Below are 20,535 nucleotides of genomic sequence, written 5' to 3' on the forward strand. Positions count from 1 at the left end.
CCACCATTAACTCTCATGGGCTACCAGTTACTCTAAGCCTAAACCCTACCAGACAATAGGGATAAAGTTGCTGCATAACATTCCATTCCAACTAAGGGGGGTACCGTTATAGTGTAAGGACCTACAAGGGGCACTGTTATTTTGTGGGGGCATTTGTTGGGCTGTTACTGGACATTCCCTTTTATTCCTATAATATAAGATAGTGACTTGTAAAGGATACTGCTCATGAAGACCAGAAACAGGAGAACATTCAGCATCGTCCTAGTGATAAGAATACATCGTCCGTTCCTGGATGCCGCAGCCCGCGGTTCTGTCACGAAGACAATGTAGAGTGCTGAACATAATAACGCTGCAATGGTGATGTAATCTTTCATAGTGGAGTCCTAGAGGAAAGCAGAGAATGAGACGGATGAGATATCTAACAGTGCACATATCCACCCCCCTCCAATTATTATAAATCACCCAATGCACTGTATGGAGAAGAATACTGGGCCCCGCATCTTAATCACTGAGTTGTGTTTTTTCCTTCAGTCCCATTGCCCCCGGTGTATAACATTTAGCCCCCCGCTGTGACATCTGCTCCTTTCTTAGACACGTGGGCTCCACAGGTGATCATCTGAGGACAGGCACCCATACACCCTAGTATAAACTCCAGACTAACACTATATTACAAACCTGTAAATATGTGGTTATTATGTTTCCCACACAAGACAACCACCCGATTGCCAGCAGAATTTTTTCTAAGATGTCTCTAGTACGTGTTCTCTCGGCCGTTCTGATTACAATCAGTCTGTACATCACGTACATGATAGCGGCACCTGAAACACAAAATCAGATGGTTAATTGACTAAACATACAATAATGACATTATATACATGTAGAATAATACTAGTACCATGTACAGAGGATGTAGCACTGTACATGGTACTAGTAGGGAAATCTTGGGAAAGTTGGATGACCGCCTGTTAGAGCTGTCATGTGGGTTTCAGCTTTCCCAGAGACAGATAATACTAAGAAATGGTAGTAGTATATCATTATTAATAACCTCCAGATATACGGAACTTACCTAGCAGTTCAGAGACTGTGGACACTACCATCATCACCGTGGACTCTGGGAACTTTGCTCCAGTGTCACTGAGGAGAAATAAAATCCATATATAACATTAGTGGAGCTCCGTGCAGGTGGATAGAGCTCCCAGTAGCACAAGTTTATACACTTTTTTTAAAAGTGAAATAGTAGCATGAGTTTTTCCATTAATAATGCAATTTCAATCAGAAAGATATAAGACTCTTTAATTCCTCCCGAATGTAGTAATAATACATTTTCCATCAAGTTCACATGTCTGGAGACGGCTCTGGAGCAGAGCGAGCCCCATAACAGAAGATCCTGGCTGTGTACACAGCTGGCATCTGCCAGTAACCGCTGTGCCAGGAGCTAACTGACAATGGCATTTGAATGGTTCTTTACAGTTAGAATAGCCAAACTCCAAAATGCTGACCATATGAGGAAATAATATAAAACTATATGTATTCACCTTGTAACTATGGTTATTGTGAATATTATTGATAATCATTCCTAAGTTATTGTAGTTTAGATCTTTATCCCCAAAGTATGTTTAAGATCTCTTACCTGATGCTGATATATGGTGTCTCATAATGACTTGCAGTGATGGTCATGATGTAGGTGGTAATTACACCAATAATATTCCATACTGCCCAGAGACATGGCAGAACAGCCAGGCCTGGGCTAATCATTTTAAGCAGGAATGGGGGTAGGGGTTTGAATATATTTTGCTTGGTAAAGCAGTAACCTTCTTCTAGCAGAATGCAAAGAAAGTGACCAGTCTGCCAATTTCCTGCATTCTTATAGGCTCTCGCTTCTATGATGTCATATAGCTGATGATGTCACAATGGTGCAAGCGCTGTAAGGTTTATCAGAACTGCGAATGTATTCATACACATATGGATACATATATATACAGTGCACTGCATAAATGAGTACATCCCTTTAAAAAAAAAAGATTTTATTCAATATCTCACTGTATACAAGAACAATTTCAAAAAGTTTGACAAGACCGAGTTTCATAGAACATTTTTAACCCTAAACATGAAAGTGAGGTTAATAATAGAACTTTCATTACAAAATCTTCAGTTTTACTCAACTTAATTGATGCAAAAATGAATGCATCCCACATCAAAAACTACTGCATCTAGTATTTTGTATGACATCTATGATTTTTAAGGACAGTGTCATGTTTCACTGTAGGCACCATGATTTTCTCCAAATTCATTTTTCTGTATGGTGCCTACAGTGAAACATGGTGGTGGCAGTGTCCTTATGTGGGGCTGCATGAGTGCTGCTGGTTTCGGGGAGCTACATTTCATTGATGGCATCATGAATTCACAGATGTACTACTCTATAGTGAAAGATAAGATGCTGCCATCACTTTGTGCCTTCGATAGATGTGCACTTTTCCAACATGATAATGATCCAAAACACACATCTGTTACATTTATGAAGAAAAACGATGAAAGTGATTCAATGGCCAAGTGTCTCCTGATCTCAACTCAATGGAACACCTATGGGGAATTCTAAAGAGACAAGTTGTCATCACTTTCCATCCAGTATCCAGGCTATAAAAGAGTTTGCTCTTGGAGAATAGAAATAGATTGATGTTGCAGTATGTCACCAACTTGTTCATTCCATGCTTAGAAGACTTGGTGCTGTCCTTAAAAATCATGGAAGTCATACAAAATACTAGATGCAATAGTTTTTGATTTGGGGTGTACTCATTTTTGAAAAAAAATGAAACAAAATCTTGCCAATATTTTAGAAATTGTACTTGTGGTCAGTGAGATATTTACTAAAATCTTACTTTTCAAGGGGGGTGTACTCATTTCAGCTGAGCATTGTATGTATGCACACACATACATACATACATACTGTACATATATATATCAGTATATATATATAAAAAGAAAGCGCAGCAGCACTACATTATGGCCAAGATACATAAAGACAGTAAAAACATTTGTTTTAAACTATGCTATTACTCAATGGACTTTACCTACAAAAAATGGAGGTTCTTAGCGCATAAATTGGCCAATTCATGTGTGCCCATCAACCACTGCAAGGTGACCTCCCATCTGATGGGTACTACTCTGCCTACATGCCTCTCTTGGGCTACAAGCCTATAACTCTGGACAGAACATGTCACTTCTGGGCTGGAATACCTACAATTTAAATGGGCTGGTAGAATAGAATATACACCACCTGCTGGTTAAATGGGGGGAGTGCAAGATCAAACAGGAGGCAGTTACAACCTCCTATAGTAATATGTAAAAAGAAAACTCAGATGGGAGGTCACCTGCCGTGGTTGATGGGCACACATGAATTGGCCAATTTATGCGCTAAGAACCTCCATTTTTATTGTCTTTATGTATCTTGGCCATAATGGAGTGCTGCTGCGCTTTCTTTTTATATATCTTATGCAGTTTCTGCAGCTTGCACCTGTTCACATTTAGGATGTGCTGGTCAGTTTTCTTTTTACATATATCTATATCTATAACCGGAGATTCGTACCTCTGTCTGAAGCCTTTATAGACTGCACAAGTTATATTATTAGATTCAGAATCTGTTCCCTACTGTTCATCTGTCTCCTCACCCTCCATGCACAAAATAACTGCACTCGATATTTGAGTATTGCACTTAATCATACGGGCTGATGACCGGATCATGCAGCTTTATATGAAAATCCCTATTTATCATAATTGCCAGACCTGAATTAATAAGCACTTTTCACGTATTGTGTCCCCCATTTCCTTGTAGATTGTAAGCTTGCGATCAGGGACCTCACTCCTAATGTAACTGTTTAAACGGTCTTACCTTGTATTGAATTTATTGTCTGTATATGTCACCGCTTAATTGTAAAGTGCTGCGGAATATGTTGGCGCTATATAAATAAAAATTATTATATTATTAACCATACTTTCATGTGATGGGTTAAAAAATTAATGAAACAAAAGTCTTGTCAATATTTTAGAAATTGTACTTGTGGTCAGTGAGATATTTACTAAAATCTTACTTTTCAAGGGGGGTGTACTCATTGCAGCTGAGCATTGTATGTATGCACACACATACATTATATATATATATATATATATATAAATATATATATATATATATATATATATATACAGTACAGACCAAAAGTTTGGACACACCTTCTCATTTAAAGATTTTTCTGTATTTTCATAACTATGAAAATTGTACATTCACACTGAAGGCATCAAAACTATGAATTAACACATGTGGAATTATATACTTAACAAAAAGGTGTGAAACAACTGAAAATATGTCTTATATTCTAGGTTCTTCAAAGTAGCCACCTTTTGCTTTGATGACTGCTTTTGAAGGAGTTCCCAGAGATGCTTAGCACTTGTTGGCCCTTTTGCCTTCACTCTGCGGTCCAGCTCACCCCAAACCATCTCGATTGGGTTCAGGTCTGGTGACTGTGGAAGCCAGGTCATCTGGCGTAGCACCCCATCACTCTTCTTCTTGGTCAAATAGCCCTTATGGGGACCATGAATACCAGGATTGGGGGGTGAGGGGACCATGCCTACCAGGATAGTAATGCAGGGTACCATGCATACCAGGATGAGGAATGGGGTGCCATGCATACCAGGAAAAGGGATGGGGTGCCATGTATACCAGGATTGGGGAATGAGGAATACCATGCATACCAGGACAGGATAGGGATGAGGGAGCCATACATACCAGGATTGGGGATGAGGGAGCCATGCATACCCGGATGAGGGATTGGGTGCCTTACATACCAGGATTGGGGGATGAGGAGGCCATACATACCAGAATTGGGAGATGAGGGGTTCCATACATACCAGAATTGGGATGAGGGGTGCCATGTATACCATGATGAAGGGTACCATACATACCAGAATAGGGATGCGGGGACCATGCATACCAGGATGAGGGATGGAGTGCCATGCATACCTGGATGAGGGGTACCATACATACCAGGGTAGGGATGAGGGGTACCATACCTACCAGGATAGGGATGAGGGGTACCATACATACCAGAATAGGGATGAAGGGTACCATGCATACCAGGATAGGAATGCGGGGTATCATGCATACCAGGCTGAGGGATGGGGTGCCATGAATACCAGGATTGGGGGATGAGGAGGCCATACATACCAGGATTGGGAGATGAGGGGTTCCATACATACCAGAATTGGGATGAGGGGTGCCATGTATACCAGGATTGGGGGATGAGTGGTGCCATGCATACCAGGATGAGAGATTGGGTACCATACATACCAGGATTGGGGGATGAGGGGTGCAATATATACCAGGATTGGGATGAGGGGTGTCATGTATACCAAATTTGGAATGAGGGGCCATGCATACCAGGATGAGAGATGGGGTGCCATGCATACCAGGATTGGGTTGAGGGGTGCCATGCATACCAGGATTGGGGTTGAGGGGTGCTATGCATACCAGGATTGGGATGAGGGGTACCATACATACCAGGATGAGGGATGGGGTGCCATGCATACCAGAATTGGGGGATGAGTGGTGCCATGCATACCAAGATGAGGGATTGGGTACCATACATACCAGGATTGGGGGATGAAGGGTGCAATACATACCAGGATTGGGATGAGGGGGCAATGCATACCAGGATGAGAGATGGGGTGCCATGCATACCAGGATTGGGATGAGGGGTGCCATGGATACCAGGATTGGGGGTGAGGGGTGCCATGCATACCAGGATTGGGGGTGAGGGGTGCCATGCATACCAGGATTGGGAGTGAGGGGTGCCATGCATACCAGGATTGGGGGTGAGGGGTGCCTTGCATACCAGGATTGGGGGTGAGGGGTGCCATGCATACCAGGATTGGGGGTGAAGGGTGCCATACATACCAGGAATGGTGGTGAGGGGTGCCATGCATGCCAGGATAGGGATGAGGGGTGTCATGCATACCAGGATAGGGGTGAGGGGTGCCATGCATACCAGGATAGGGATGAGGAGTGGCATGCAGTGTTGATCGAGCACTAAAATGCTCGGGTGCTCGAAGCTCGGGCCGAGCTCACCGTGATACTGACAGTGCTCAAATGACATGGGGACAGCATGGGGATCGCCCCAGGAAGCATTTTTGACCCACAGGTCACTGCTGTCAACAGCGTGGTCAGAGGTATTAAGCCACTTTTACGGACTTACAATAAAATGTTCAAAAACGAAACTGAAACTATTTTCCTGTGAAATATGTTAAGGAACATCCTTTCCAGGGTAAAGACTTGTGTATAAGTTAAAATAAATAACCAAAAACAAAAATACTCCTCCACACCTTGGGCTATGCTCACAAGTAGCATTTTTTATGCGTTTTTGCACTTTTGTATTGCTTTCAACCGTGACAAATGCATTCACCGGGAAATGTAATTTTAACATTTTACAATCTTATCTGGCCATGTGCTGTGTGACACATGCATACAGTGCTGAAAAGACATGGGAACAGCATGGGGAAGACCCCTGGAAGCATCTCTGACACCCAGGTCACTGCCTAAAAGTGTGCCCATCAGAAGTGATACTTGCCGCATGAGAAGATGCAGACTTGCAACTATCCCCGTGCAAGTCCTTGTCCCAGGGCAGTGTTCAATTGTACCTCCCCCATTCCTTGCAATGCAAGCGCAAATATGCAGCCAACCACCCACCCACCCGCAGGCTGCAATACTATACTGCTTGCTTGCTTGCACTTGAAATTGGGCCTTTTAGGCATGTGGAGGCGGAATCTGGCAACCACGTCATGGCTTCTTCGGCGGCCTGGTATCCATACTCAGTCCCCAGCTGCCCGGCGGCCGGGTGTCCACGCTTGGTCCCCAGCCGTCAGGCGGTGGCCGGGTGTCCATATTCGGTCCCCAGTCGCCTGGGGGTGGGCAGGTGTCCATAAACGGTCCCCAGCCGCCCATATTTGTCCCGGTGCGCCTTATACACAAGCGTGCATACCAAAACATTACCTGTGCCCTCCCCAGTTCATTTAGTGGGAAGGACAGCCTAACCACAAACACGTGGACAAGTGAATGTGGCCAGGGATGGTCCATCTCACTGACACCTTCACACTGGGTTAATATTGTGGAAACCGGGACACAGTTGGACACTGGGATGCAACACGCCCTCCAGACAAAGAGGATTGCGAGTCCTGGGTCAATCAGGCTTCAACACAAAGTTCAGAAGGTAGACAGCAGCAGTGGTCGGCCTCCTACACAACGAGTAAATTATTCATGATCATGAAGCAATCCATCTCCTTAGCTTTCTGTTCCTTGGAATGCAAGCGCATGTATGTAGTAGCGGCTAGGCCTGAGGTGGTCAGCGTTTTGGCGCATATCCTACCTCCTCCGAGGATTGCTGGATGTTTTCCTGCTACTATCCCAGTTCTATGACTCCCGTTAAAACAAAGCAACAAAGCTTCAGGTGATGAATGATGGATGAGGTGGTGGCAAAGGAGAAAGAGCAGGAGGAACAGGGACCATTCACATCAATATCAGGCCAGTCAACCACACATGTCTTGTAGGATATTTTTCTGTACCAAAAGGAGCGGTTCGGCTATACAGTTATAGGGCATACAGTGAGTGCAATGCCTACCAAAAATTTCAAGGCACTGCAATGCCCCTTGGAAGTGATATGGAGGTCAGAGGGCCTTAACTAAACCGTTTTTTCCATTTATAGCAACTGGGTCTCCTGTACACCTTTGGCCTAAGCATTGAATGGAAGGCTTTCCAAAAATTATGAGGAACTGCAATGCCCCTTGAAACAGATGTGCATTAGAGCGTACTAAAAACCTTCTACCCATTATTGGGAAGAGGGTCTCCCTTAGTGTTCGCCTATGCATTGAAAAGCAAAAGCTGACTAAAATTAGGAGGAAATGCAATGCCCGTTGGAAGAGTCGTGGAGGTTGGAGGTAATTGAAAACAACATTTCAATGCCCCTTGGAAGAGCTGTGGAGTTCAGAGTGGTTTAACAAGATGGTTTTAATGCCCCTTGGAAGAGACATGGAGGTCACAGTAGCTTTATAAGACAGTTGTAATGCCCCTTGGAAGAGACGTGGAGTTCAGAGTGGTTTAACAAAACAGTTTTAATGCCCCTTGGAAGAGACATGGAGGTCCCAGTGGAATAAAAAGACAATATCAATGCCCCCTGGAAGAGTGGTGGAGGTCGCAGTGGAATAAAAATACAATAACAATGCTCTTTGGAAGAGTGGTGGAGGTCGCAGTGGAATAAAAAGACAATATCAATGCCCCTTGGAAGAGACGTGGAGGTCCCAGTGGAATAAAAAGACAATATCAATGCCCCTTGGAAGAGTGGAGGAGGTCGCAGTGGAATAAAAATACAATATCAATGCCCCTTGGAAGAGTGGTGGAGGTCGCAGTGGAATAAAAAAACAATATCAATGCCCCTCGGAAGAGTGGTGGAGGTTCCAGTGGAATAAAAAGACAATATCAATGACTCTTGGAAGAGACGGACAGGTCACAATAGCTTAACAAGACGATTTTAATGCCCCTTGGAAGAGACGTGGAGTTCAGAGTGGTTTAACAAGATGGTTTTAATGCCCCTTGGAAGAGACGTGGAGATCAGAGTGGTTTAACAAGACAGTTTTAATTCCCCTTGGAAGAGACGTGGAGGTCACAGTAGCTTAACAGGATGGTTTTAATGCCCCTTGGAAGAGACGTGGAGGTCCCAGTGGAATAAAAAGACAATATCAATGCCCCTTGGAAGAGTGGTGGAGGTCCCAGTGGAATAAAAAGACAATATCAATGCCCCTTGGAAGAGTGGTGGAGGTCACAGTGGAATAAAAAGACAATATCAATGACCCTTGAAAGAGACATGGAGGTCACAGTAGCTTAACAAGACGATTTTAATGCCCCTTGGAAGAGACGTGGAGTTCAGAGTGGTTTAACAAGATGGTTTTAATGCCCCTTGGAAGAGACGTGGAGATCAGAGTGGTTTAACAAGACGGTTTTAATTCCCCTTGGAAGAGACGTGGAGGTCACAGTAGCTTAACAGGATGGTTTTAATGCCCCTTGGAAGAGACGTGGAGGTCCCAGTGGAATAAAAAGACAATATCAATGCCCCTTGGAAGAGTGGTGGAGATCCCAGTGGAATAAAAAGACAATATCAATGCCCCTTGGAAGAGTGGTGGAGGTCACAGTGAAATAAAAAGACAATATCAGTGCCCCTTGGAAGAGTGGTGGAGGTCGCATTGGAATAAAAAGACAATATCAGTGCCCCTTGGAAGAGTGGTGGAGGTCCCAGTGGAATAAAAAGACAATATCAATGACCTTGGAAGAGAAGTGGAGGTCACAGTAGCTTAACAAGATGATTTTAATGCCCCTTGGAAGAGAAGTGGAGTTCAGAGTGGTTTAACAAGATGGATTTAATGCCCCTTGGAAGAGACGTAGCGGTCAGAGTAGCTTAACAAGACGGTTTTAATGCCCCTTGGAAGAGACGTGGAGTTCAGAGTGGTTTAACAAGACGGTTTTAATGCCCCTTGGAAGAGACGTGGAGGTCCCAGTGGAATAAACAGACAATATCAATGACCCTTGGAAGAGACGTGGAGGTCACAATAGCTTAACAAGACGATTTTAATGCCCCTTGGAAGAGACGTGGAGTTCAGAGTGGTTTAACAAGACGGTTTTAATGTCCCTTGGAAGAGATATGGAGGTCATAGTAGCTTAACAAGACGGTTTTAATGCCCCTTGGAAGAGACGTTGAGTTCAGAGTGGTTTAACAAGACGGTTTTAATGCCCCTTGGAAGAGACGTGGAGGTCCCAGTGGAATAAAAAGACAATATCAATGCCCCTTGGAAGAGTGGAGGAGGTCGCAGTGGAATAAAAATACAATATCAATGCCCCTTGGAAGAGTGGTGGAGGTCGCAGTGGAATAAAAAGACAATATCAATGCCCCTCGGAAGAGTGGTGGAGGCTCCAGTGGAATAAAAAGACAATATCAATGACTCTTGGAAGAGACGGACAGGTCACAATAGCTTAACAAGACGATTTTAATGCCCCTTGGAAGAGACGTGGAGTTCAGAGTGGTTTAACAAGATGGTTTTAATGCCCCTTGGAAGAGACGTGGAGATCAGAGTGGTTTAACAAGACAGTTTTAATTCCCCTTGGAAGAGACGTGGAGGTCACAGTAGCTTAACAGGATGGTTTTAATGCCCCTTGGAAGAGACGTGAAGGTCCCAGTGGAATAAAAAGACAATATCAATGCCCCTTGGAAGAGTGGTGGAGGTCCCAGTGGAATAAAAATACAATATTAATGCACCTTGGAAGAGTGGTGGAGGTCGCAGTGGAATAAAAAAACAATATCAATGCCCCTCGGAAGAGTGGTGGAGGTTCCAGTGGAATAAAAAGACAATATCAATGACTCTTGGAAGAGACGGACAGGTCACAATAGCTTAACAAGACGATTTTAATGCCCCTTGGAAGAGACGTGGAGTTCAGAGTGGTTTAACAAGATGGTTTTAATGCCCCTTGGAAGAGACGTGGAGATCAGAGTGGTTTAACAAGACAGTTTTAATTCCCCTTGGAAGAGACGTGGAGGTCACAGTAGCTTAACAGGATGGTTTTAATGCCCCTTGGAAGAGACGTGGAGGTCCCAGTGGAATAAAAAGACAATATCAATGCCCCTTGGAAGAGTGGTGGAGGTCCCAGTGGAATAAAAAGACAATATCAATGCCCCTTGGAAGAGTGGTGGAGGTCACAGTGGAATAAAAAGACAATATCAATGACCCTTGAAAGAGACATGGAGGTCACAGTAGCTTAACAAGACGATTTTAATGCCCCTTGGAAGAGACGTGGAGTTCAGAGTGGTTTAACAAGATGGTTTTAATGCCCCTTGGAAGAGACGTGGAGATCAGAGTGGTTTAACAAGACGGTTTTAATTCCCCTTGGAAGAGACGTGGAGGTCACAGTAGCTTAACAGGATGGTTTTAATGCCCCTTGGAAGAGACGTGGAGGTCCCAGTGGAATAAAAAGACAATATCAATGCCTCTTGGAAGAGTGGTGGAGATCCCAGTGGAATAAAAAGACAATATCAATGCCCCTTGGAAGAGTGGTGGAGGTCACAGTGGAATAAAAAGACAATATCAGTGCCCCTTGGAAGAGTGGTGGAGGTCGCATTGGAATAAAAAGACAATATCAGTGCCCCTTGGAAGAGTGGTGGAGGTCCCAGTGGAATAAAAAGACAATATCAATGACCTTGGAAGAGAAGTGGAGGTCACAGTAGCTTAACAAGATGATTTTAATGCCCCTTGGAAGAGAAGTGGAGTTCAGAGTGGTTTAACAAGATGGATATAATGCCCATTGGAAGAGACGTAGCGGTCAGAGTAGCTTAACAAGACGGTTTTAATGCCCCTTGGAAGAGACGTGGAGTTCAGAGTGGTTTAACAAGACGGTTTTAATGCCCCTTGGAAGAGACGTGGAGGTCCCAGTGGAATAAACAGACAATATCAATGACCTTTGGAAGAGACGTGGAGGTCACAATAGCTTAACAAGACGATTTTAATGCCCCTTGGAAGAGACGTGGAGTTCAGAGTGGTTTAACAAGACGGTTTTAATGTCCCTTGGAAGAGATATGGAGGTCATAGTAGCTTAACAAGACGGTTTTAATGCCCCTTGGAAGAGACGTTGAGTTCAGAGTGGTTTAACAAGACGGTTTTAATGCCCCTTGGAAGAGACGTGGAGGTCCCAGTGGAATAAAAAGACAATATCAATGCCCCTTGGAAGAGTGGAGGAGGTCGCAGTGGAATAAAAATACAATATCAATGCCCCTTGGAAGAGTGGTGGAGGTCGCAGTGGAATAAAAAGACAATATCAATGCCCCTCGGAAGAGTGGTGGAGGTTCCAGTGGAATAAAAAGACAATATCAATGACTCTTGGAAGAGACGGACAGGTCACAATAGCTTAACAAGACGATTTTAATGCCCCTTGGAAGAGACTTGGAGTTCAGAGTGGTTTAACAAGATGGTTTTAATGCCCCTTGGAAGAGACGTGGAGATCAGAGTGGTTTAACAAGACAGTTTTAATTCCACTTGGAAGAGACGTGGAGGTCACAGTAGCTTAACAGGATGGTTTTAATGCCCCTTGGAAGAGACGTGAAGGTCCCAGTGGAATAAAAAGACAATATCAATGCCTCTTGGAAGAGTGGTGGAGGTCCCAGTGGAATAAAAAGACAATATCAATGCCCCTTGGAAGAGTGGTGGAGGTCACAGTGGAATAAAAAGACAATATCAATGACCCTTGAAAGAGACATGGAGGTCACAGTAGCTTAACAAGACGATTTTAATGCCCCTTGGAAGAGACGTGGAGTTCAGAGTGGTTTAACAAGATGGTTTTAATGCCCCTTGGAAGAGACGTGGAGATCAGAGTGGTTTAACAAGACGGTTTTAATTCCTCTTGGAAGAGACGTGGAGGTCACAGTAGCTTAACAGGATGGTTTTAATGCCCCTTGGAAGAGACGTGGAGGTCCCAGTGGAATAAAAAGATAATATCAATGCCCCTTGGAAGAGTGGTGGAGGTCCCAGTGGAATAAAAAGACAATATCAATGCCCCTTGGAAGAGTGGTGGAGGTCACAGTGGAATAAAAAGACAATATCAGTGCCCCTTGGAAGAGTGGTGGAGGTCGCATTGGAATAAAAAGACAATATCAGTGCCCCTTGGAAGAGTGGTGGAGGTCCCAGTGGAATAAAAAGACAATATCAATGACCTTGGAAGAGAAGTGGAGGTCACAGTAGCTTAAAAAGATGATTTTAATGCCCCTTGGAAGAGAATTGGAGTTCAGAGTGGTTTAACAAGATGGATTTAATGCCCCTTGGAAGAGACGTAGCGGTCAGAGTAGCTTAACAAGACGGTTTTAATGCCCCTTGGAAGAGACGTGGAGTTCAGAGTGGTTTAACAAGACGGTTTTAATGCCCCTTGGAAGAGAAATGGAGGTCCCAGTGGAATAAACAGACAATATCAATGCCCTATGGAAGAGACATGGAGGTCACAGTAGCTTAACAAGATGATTTTAATGCCCCTTGGAAGGGACGTGGAGTTCAGAGTGGTTTAACAAGATGGTTTTAATGCCCCTTGGAAGAGACGTGGAGTTCAGAGTGGTTTAACAAGACTGTTTTAATGCCCCTTGGAAGAGACGTGGAGTTCAGACTGGTTTAACAAGATGGTTTTAATGCCCCTTGGAAGAGACGTGGAGGTCACATTAGCTTAACAAGACGGTTTTACTGCCCCTTGGAAGAGACGTGGAGGTCCCAGTGGAATAAAAAGACAATATCAATGCCCCTTGGAAGAGTGGTGGAGGTCGCAGTGGAATAAAAAGACAATATCAATGCCCATTGGAAGAGTGGTGGAGGTCGCAGTGGAATAAAAAGACAATATCAATTCCCCTTGGAAGTGTGGTGGAGGTTGCAGTGGAATAAAAAGACAATATCAATGACCTTTGGAAGAGTGGTGGAGGTCGCAGTGGAATAAAAAGACAATATCAATTCCCCTTGGAAGTGTGGTGGAGGTTGCAGTGGAATAAAAAGACAATATCAATGACCTTGGAAGAGAAGTGGAGGTCACAGTAGCTTATCAAGATGATTTTAATGCCCCTTGGAAGAGACGTGGAGTTCAGAGTGGTTTAACAAGACGGTTTTAATGCCCCTTGGAAGAGACGTAGAGGTCAGAGTAGCTTAACAAGACGGTTTTAATGCCCCTTGGAAGAGAAGTGGAGTTCAGAGTGGTTTAACAAGACGGTTTTAATGCCCCTAGGAAGAAACGTGGAGGCCCCAGTGGAATAAACAGACAATATCAATGCCCTTTGGAAGAGCGGTGAAGGTCCCAGTGGAATAAAAAGACAATATCAATGCCCCTTGGAAGAGTGGTGGAGGTTACAGTGGAATAAAAAGACAATATCAATGCCTCTTGGAAGAGTGATGGAGGTCACAGTAGCTTAACAAGACGATTTTAATGCCCCTTGGAAGAGACGTGGAGTTCAGACTGGTTTAACAAGATGGTTTTAATGCCCCTTGGAAGAGACGTGGAGGTCACATTAGCTTAACAAGACGGTTTTACTGCCCCTTGAAAGAGACGTGGAGGTCCCAGTGGAGTAAAAAGACAATATCAATGCCCCTTGGAAGAGTGGTGGAGGTCGCAGTGGAATAAAAAGACAATATCTATGCCCATTGGAAGAGTGGTGGAGGTCGCAGTGGAATAAAAAGACAATATCAATTCCCCTTGGAAGAGTGGTGGAGGGTGCAGTGGAATAAAAAGACAATATCAATGACCCTTGGAAGAGTGGTGGAGGTCCCAGTGGAATAAAAAGACAATATCAATGACCCTTGGAAGAGACGTGGAAGTCACAGTAGCTTAACAAGACCGTTTTAATGCCCCTTGGAAGAGACGTGGAGGTCACAGTAGCTTAATAATACGGTTTTAATGTCCCTTGGAAGAGACGTGGAGGTCCAAGTGGAATGAAAAGACAATATCAATGACCCTTGGAAGAGACGTGGACGTCACAGTAGCTTAACAAGATGATTTTAATGCCCCTTAGAAGAGCCATGCAGTACAGCATATTAAAAACAATATTCCCATTATTGGGGAGTGGGTCTCCCATAGTCTTTGCCTATGCCTTCCAAGCCAAAGCTGCCAAAAATTAGGACGGAGGAACTTGCAATGCCCCTTACAAGAGCCATGCAGTACAGCATATTAAAAACATTATTCCCATTATTGGGGAGTGGGTCTCCCATAGTCTTTGCCTATGCCTTCCAAGCAAAAGCTGCCAAAAATTAGGACAGAGGAACTTGCAATGCACATTACAAAAGCCATGCAGTGCAGCATATTAAAAACATTATTCCCATTATTGGGGAGTGGGTCTCCCATAGTCTTTGCCTATGCCTTCCAAGCAAAAGCTGCCAAAAATTAGGACGAAGGAACTTGCACTGCTGGCAACACGGACCACAGTCACCCTGGTGGTATAGTGGTGGTGGAGGCTGAGGATAAGGAGAAGAGCAAAAAACAGCCAAAATGAGGAAGCGTATACCCATGTGTGGGTGTGAAGCGGTGCATGGGAATACACCTCCCGAAATAGCACAGTGGATTTGACTTCATGTTACTCTGCTGTCATTTGGTGGTGATGAGAAGTCTGGCCCAATCCAGCCCTTGTTCATTTTGATAAGGGTCAGCTTGTCAGCATTGTCAGTTGACAGGCGAGTGCGCTTATCAGTTATAATTCCCCCAGAGGCATTAAAAACACGCTCCGATAACACGCTAGCGGCAGGGCAGGCCAGGACCTCCAAGGCGTACAGAGCGAGTTCATTCCAAGTGTCCAGCTTGGATACCCAATAATTAAAAGGCACAGAGGAATCACGGAGGATGCTGGTACGGTAGGCAAGGTACTCCCTCACCATCTTTTGAAACTTTCCACTCCTTGTGAGAGTACCCCGTGCCTCAGGGCCTGTAAGCTGGGCGAGTCTCAGAAAACTGTCCCAGAATGTTGACAGTGTTCCCCTCCCTCTGCTGGATTGGAGTTGCGTCTCTCTCGCCTGTACGCCTTGGTTGGTCAACGAACTGTGACCTCTGCCGCTAGCGTGTTTAGATGGGAATTTTTTTTAACAGTTCTGCAGCAAGGGACTTTTGATACTGCCCCATTTTTGTAGACCTCTCCACCTCAGGAATAAGAGAGTGAAAGCTCTCCTTGTAGCGGGGGTCTAAAAGTGTCACCAACCAGTAATGACTGTCACCCAACATTTTGACAACTCGAGGGTCACGGTTAAGGCAGCGTAACATAAAGTCAGCCATGCATGCCAGACTGGTAACGGGCAAGACTTCCTTGTCCTCACCAAGATGACGACTGACCATGCTCTCCTCCTCCTCCTCCCCCCTGTCCTCAGGCCACCCACGCTGAACCGACGGTATGACAGTTGAACAGGTACTACCGTCTACAGCGCATGATACCAGCTCCTGATCTTCCTCCTCCTCCTCTCCCTCATTGTCCCCCAATGCATGTTGGGATGAGATGAGGCTGGGCTGTGTGTATTCGACCGCTACGGCTTCTTGATCCATCTCATCATACTCTGGCTGCAATGCCTCCTCTTTAATTCTCAGCCTATAGCATTACATAGTTACATAGTTTATAAGGCCAAAAAAGACAAGCGTCCATCCAGTTCAGCCTATTTCTTGTGCACTGCAGCTATTCCGCAGCGTTGATCCAGGGAAAGGCAAAAAAAAAACATGCGGTATAGGCCAATTTACATCATTGAGGAAAAATTCACTTCCCGACACCAATCTGGCAGTCAGATTAAATCCCTGGATTAATTAACTATCACTAAGCATAAAATGTAATTTTATTGTTCTCAAGAAAGGCGTCCAGGCCTCTCTTGAACTCATTAAGTGAGTTGGACATCACCACTTCCTCTCCCAGAGAGTTCCAGAGTCTCACGGCTCTGACCGTAAAGAATCCCCTTCTATGCTGGTGCAGGAACCTCCTTTCCTCCAGACGCATAGTGTGCCCCCTCGTCTTTGTCACCATCCTTGGTATAAACAGGTCATGGGAGAGATCTCTGTACTGCGCCCTGATGTATTTATACATGATTATGAGGTCTCCCCTAAGCCTTCTCTTTTCCAATGTAAATAGGCCTAATTTTGACAACCTCTCTGGGTATTCTAGTCCCTCCATTCCCTTTATTACCTTAGTCGCCCTCCTTTGTACCCTCTCTAGCTCCAATATGTCTTTCCTGAGCACCGGAGCCCAGAACTGTGCACAATATTCTAAGTGCGGCCTTACCAGCGCTTTATACAGAGGAAGAACAATGTTCTCATCATATGCCCCTATTCCTCTTCTGATGCATGCCATCACTCTATTTGCCTTCGCAGCTGCTGCCTGACACTGGGCACTCCAATTTAATTTGCTATTAACCAAGACGCCCAGGTCCTTCTCCATGTCAGATTTCCGCAACGGTTTCCCATTTAATATGTATGGGTGACTGCTGTTTTTCTTTCCCATGTGCATGACCTTACATTTATCGGCATTGAACCCAATTTGCCATTTTTTGGCCCAACTCCCCAATTTATCTAAATCCTCCTGTAGCTGTGCCCTATCCTCATCTGTATTAACTACTTTACAAAGTTTAGTATCATCTGCAAATATTGCTATTTTACTATGCAACCCTTCCACTAGATCATTAATAAATATATTAAATAATATAGGGCCCAAGACAGACCCTGAGGCACCCCGCTAGTAACCCTGACACCCCCTGAGCTTACTCCATTGATAACCACCCTCTGCTTTCTATCACTCAGCCAGCTATTTACCCACTTGCACACATTATCCCCCAGACCAAGCATTCTCATTTTATATACCAACCTTTTGTGTGGCACGGTATCAAACGCTTTGGAGAAGTCAAGGTATACAACATCCACTGACTCTCCCCGGTCCAGCTGTGAGCTCACCTCCTCGTAGAAGGCGATCAGGTTTGTTTGGCAGGAGCGATCCCTCATGAATCCATGTTGATATGGAGTTAGACAGTTATTATCATTAAGATATTCTACAATAGCATCTCTAAGAAATCCTTCAAACAATTTACCCACAACAGACGTTAAGCATTGCAAAAGACAGACAAGTGGGATGCTGACGCTAATGATGGCGTCATCGCCACTCATCATCTTGGTGAACTCCTCAAAGTTTGTCAGGATGGTACATATGTCAGACATCCAGGTCCACTCCTGAGGTCTTATCTGTGGAGTCTGACCTGAATATCGACGGCCTTGTTGCAGCTGGTACTCCACAACTGCTCTCTTCTGCTCACAAATCCTTTGCAACTTGTGGAGGGTAGAGTTCCAAAGTGTGGGGACATCACACACAAGTCGGTGTGCCGGAAGCTGCAAACGCTGCTGCAACACAGCAAGGGAGGCGGAAGCTGTAGCCGAATTCCGAAAATGAGGTGACATACTTTGACGAGCCGATCTGGAAACTCGGGTTACGATTTAAGAAACTGCTGAACCACGAGGTTAATCACATGAGCCAGGCATGGTACGTGTGTGATCTCGCCTCGCCTCAGAGCCGCGACCAGGTTATGGCCATTGTCACACATGACCATGCCTGGATGTAGGTTCAGCAGTCTCAGCAACAGATCTCCCTGCACTTTCACAGCTGTCCACAACTCACAAGCAGTGTGAGGTTTATCACCTAAGCATATGAGTTTCAGCACAGCCTGTTGCCGCTTGGCTGAGGCAGTACTGCAGTGCTTCCAGCTTGTAACTGATGTGGTGATATCTGAGATGGAGGCTGAACATGAGGAGAAGGATGATACGCAGGAGCTGTACACTGTGGGGGCAACTCTGACTGACATAGGGCCCGCAATCCTCGGTGTGGGGAGGATGTGTTCCGTCCCAAGGTCCGACTGGGTCCCGGCTTCCACTATGTTTACCCAGTGTGCCGCCCCTGGCCACATGCACTTGTCCACGTGTCCGTTGTCAGGTGGACTCTCTCAGTAACTGCGTTGCTGAGGGCACGGCAGATGTTATGGGACACGTGCTTGTGTAGTGTGGGGATGGTACACCGGGCAAAATAGTGTCGGCTGGGGACCAAGTACCGAGGGACAGCCACCGCCATAAGGTTGCAGAAGGCTTCCGTCTCCACCAGCCTAAAAGGCAGCATTTCCAACGCAAGCAGTCATGAAATGTGCAAATTTAGGACTGTGGCCTGTGGGGCGTTGGCTGCGAATTTGCGCTTTCGTTCAAAGGTCTGGGATATGGACAATTGAACACTGCGGTGGGAGGTGTACGTGAACGTTGATGCTGTTTCTTGAGAAACTGCCATAACAAGTGAAGACTGAGAGGAGGGGGCATCTTTGCATGCAGTATGGACAGGGGATTGCCTTGCACGCACAACAGGGGGTTCTCTTACACGCACAACAGCGGAAGAAGCAGTGGTGACACCCGCTGACTGTGGTCGTGGACCCTGGGGTTCGCCCCACAAAGTCGGGTGCTTTGCTGACATGTGCCTGATCATGCTGGTGGTGTTCAGGCAGGTGGTACAAATGGCCTTTTAGGGGCCTTTTTAAAAAAATTCCGGACTCTGGAAGACCTACCGGTTGTACTGGCAACGTCCCTCATGTTGGTGTTACGGGAAGCAGTTGCCCGCCTTCTGTCTGCGGCCACCACACTGCTTCTTCCTGCCTGTTGGGGTACTCTGCCTCCCTCCCCCTGTGTGCTGCTGGCCTCGCTCTGCATGTCCTCCTGCCACGTTGGGTCAGTTACTAGATCATCCACCACCTCCTCCTCTTCCACTTCCTCACCACGGTCCTCCTCCTCACTTCGTGGCAATTGTGTCTCGTCATCGTCCACCTCTTGTGACAAATTGCCAGCGTCGCCTTCCTGTGGCCGTGGCTGTTCAAATATTTGGCCATCGCCACATGGGATCTCCTCTTCCACCGCTTCAAGCGGAGCAGGCGAGGGGGCCAAATATGGAAATGGACCAGTGAACAGCTCTTCAGAGTGTCCAACTTTGGGATCAGTTGTTGTCTGACGACACTCGGCATGGTGGGAAGAAAGAGCATCAGGGTGAGGAGGAGTATGCGGTCGAGACTCATGGCTACTAAGACTTGATCGTGTGGAAGACAGACCGGAGGTGGTGGTGCCCAGGTGACTGGAAGTATTATCTGCTATACAATTAATAACCTGTTCACACTGATCAGTTGGCAATAGTGGTGTTGTTGTGTGCTTCCCTAAAAATTCGGTCAAGAACTGGAAGCGAGAAGATGCGATTGTTGGTTGTGGCACATTTTCACCTTGGCCACGGCCCCGTCCTCTGCACGCACCATCACCAGAACGTCCAGTTCCACGTCCCTTGCCACGAGCCTTGCCCATTGTAAATGAAGTAAAATAGCTTACACTCACACTATCAATGGCAAAAGGGTAATAAAAAGGAGATTGGAACCGTGAAAGAGGAAAACCACAGTACTATTTCTCTGGCCTACACCAGAATCTTTTAAACAGATATATTTGTGTCTGAACAGTCAGCGAGACACTCAAACTGTTTTTTTCTATGCAAAAAAGCAAAAAGGTGGATTACACCCAGATTTGAACCGTGGAAGAGTAAAACCACAATTCTAATTGTCTGGCCTACACCAGAATCTTTTAAACAAATATATTTGTGTCTGAACAGTCAGCGAGACACTGAAACTGTTTTTTTTATGGAAAAAAGGCAAAACAGGTGGATAACACCCAGATTTGAACCGTGGAAGAGGAAAACTACAGTTCTAATTTCCTGGCGCATACCAGACTTTTTTAAATAGATATATTTGTGTCGGAACAGTCAACAAAACACTCAAACAGTTTTTTTTATGCAAAAAGCAAAAGGTGGATTACACCCAGATTTGAACCGTGGAAGAGGAAATCCACAGTTCTAGTCCTCTGGCCTACACCAGAATCTTTTAAACAGATATATTTGTGTCTGAACAGTCAGCGAGACACTCAAA

This window comes from Phyllobates terribilis, unplaced genomic scaffold (genome assembly GCF_046119375.1).
Source record: "Phyllobates terribilis strain yellow unplaced genomic scaffold, ASM4611937v1 Scaffold_10__3_contigs__length_209671492, whole genome shotgun sequence".
Taxonomy (NCBI): domain Eukaryota; kingdom Metazoa; phylum Chordata; class Amphibia; order Anura; family Dendrobatidae; genus Phyllobates; species Phyllobates terribilis.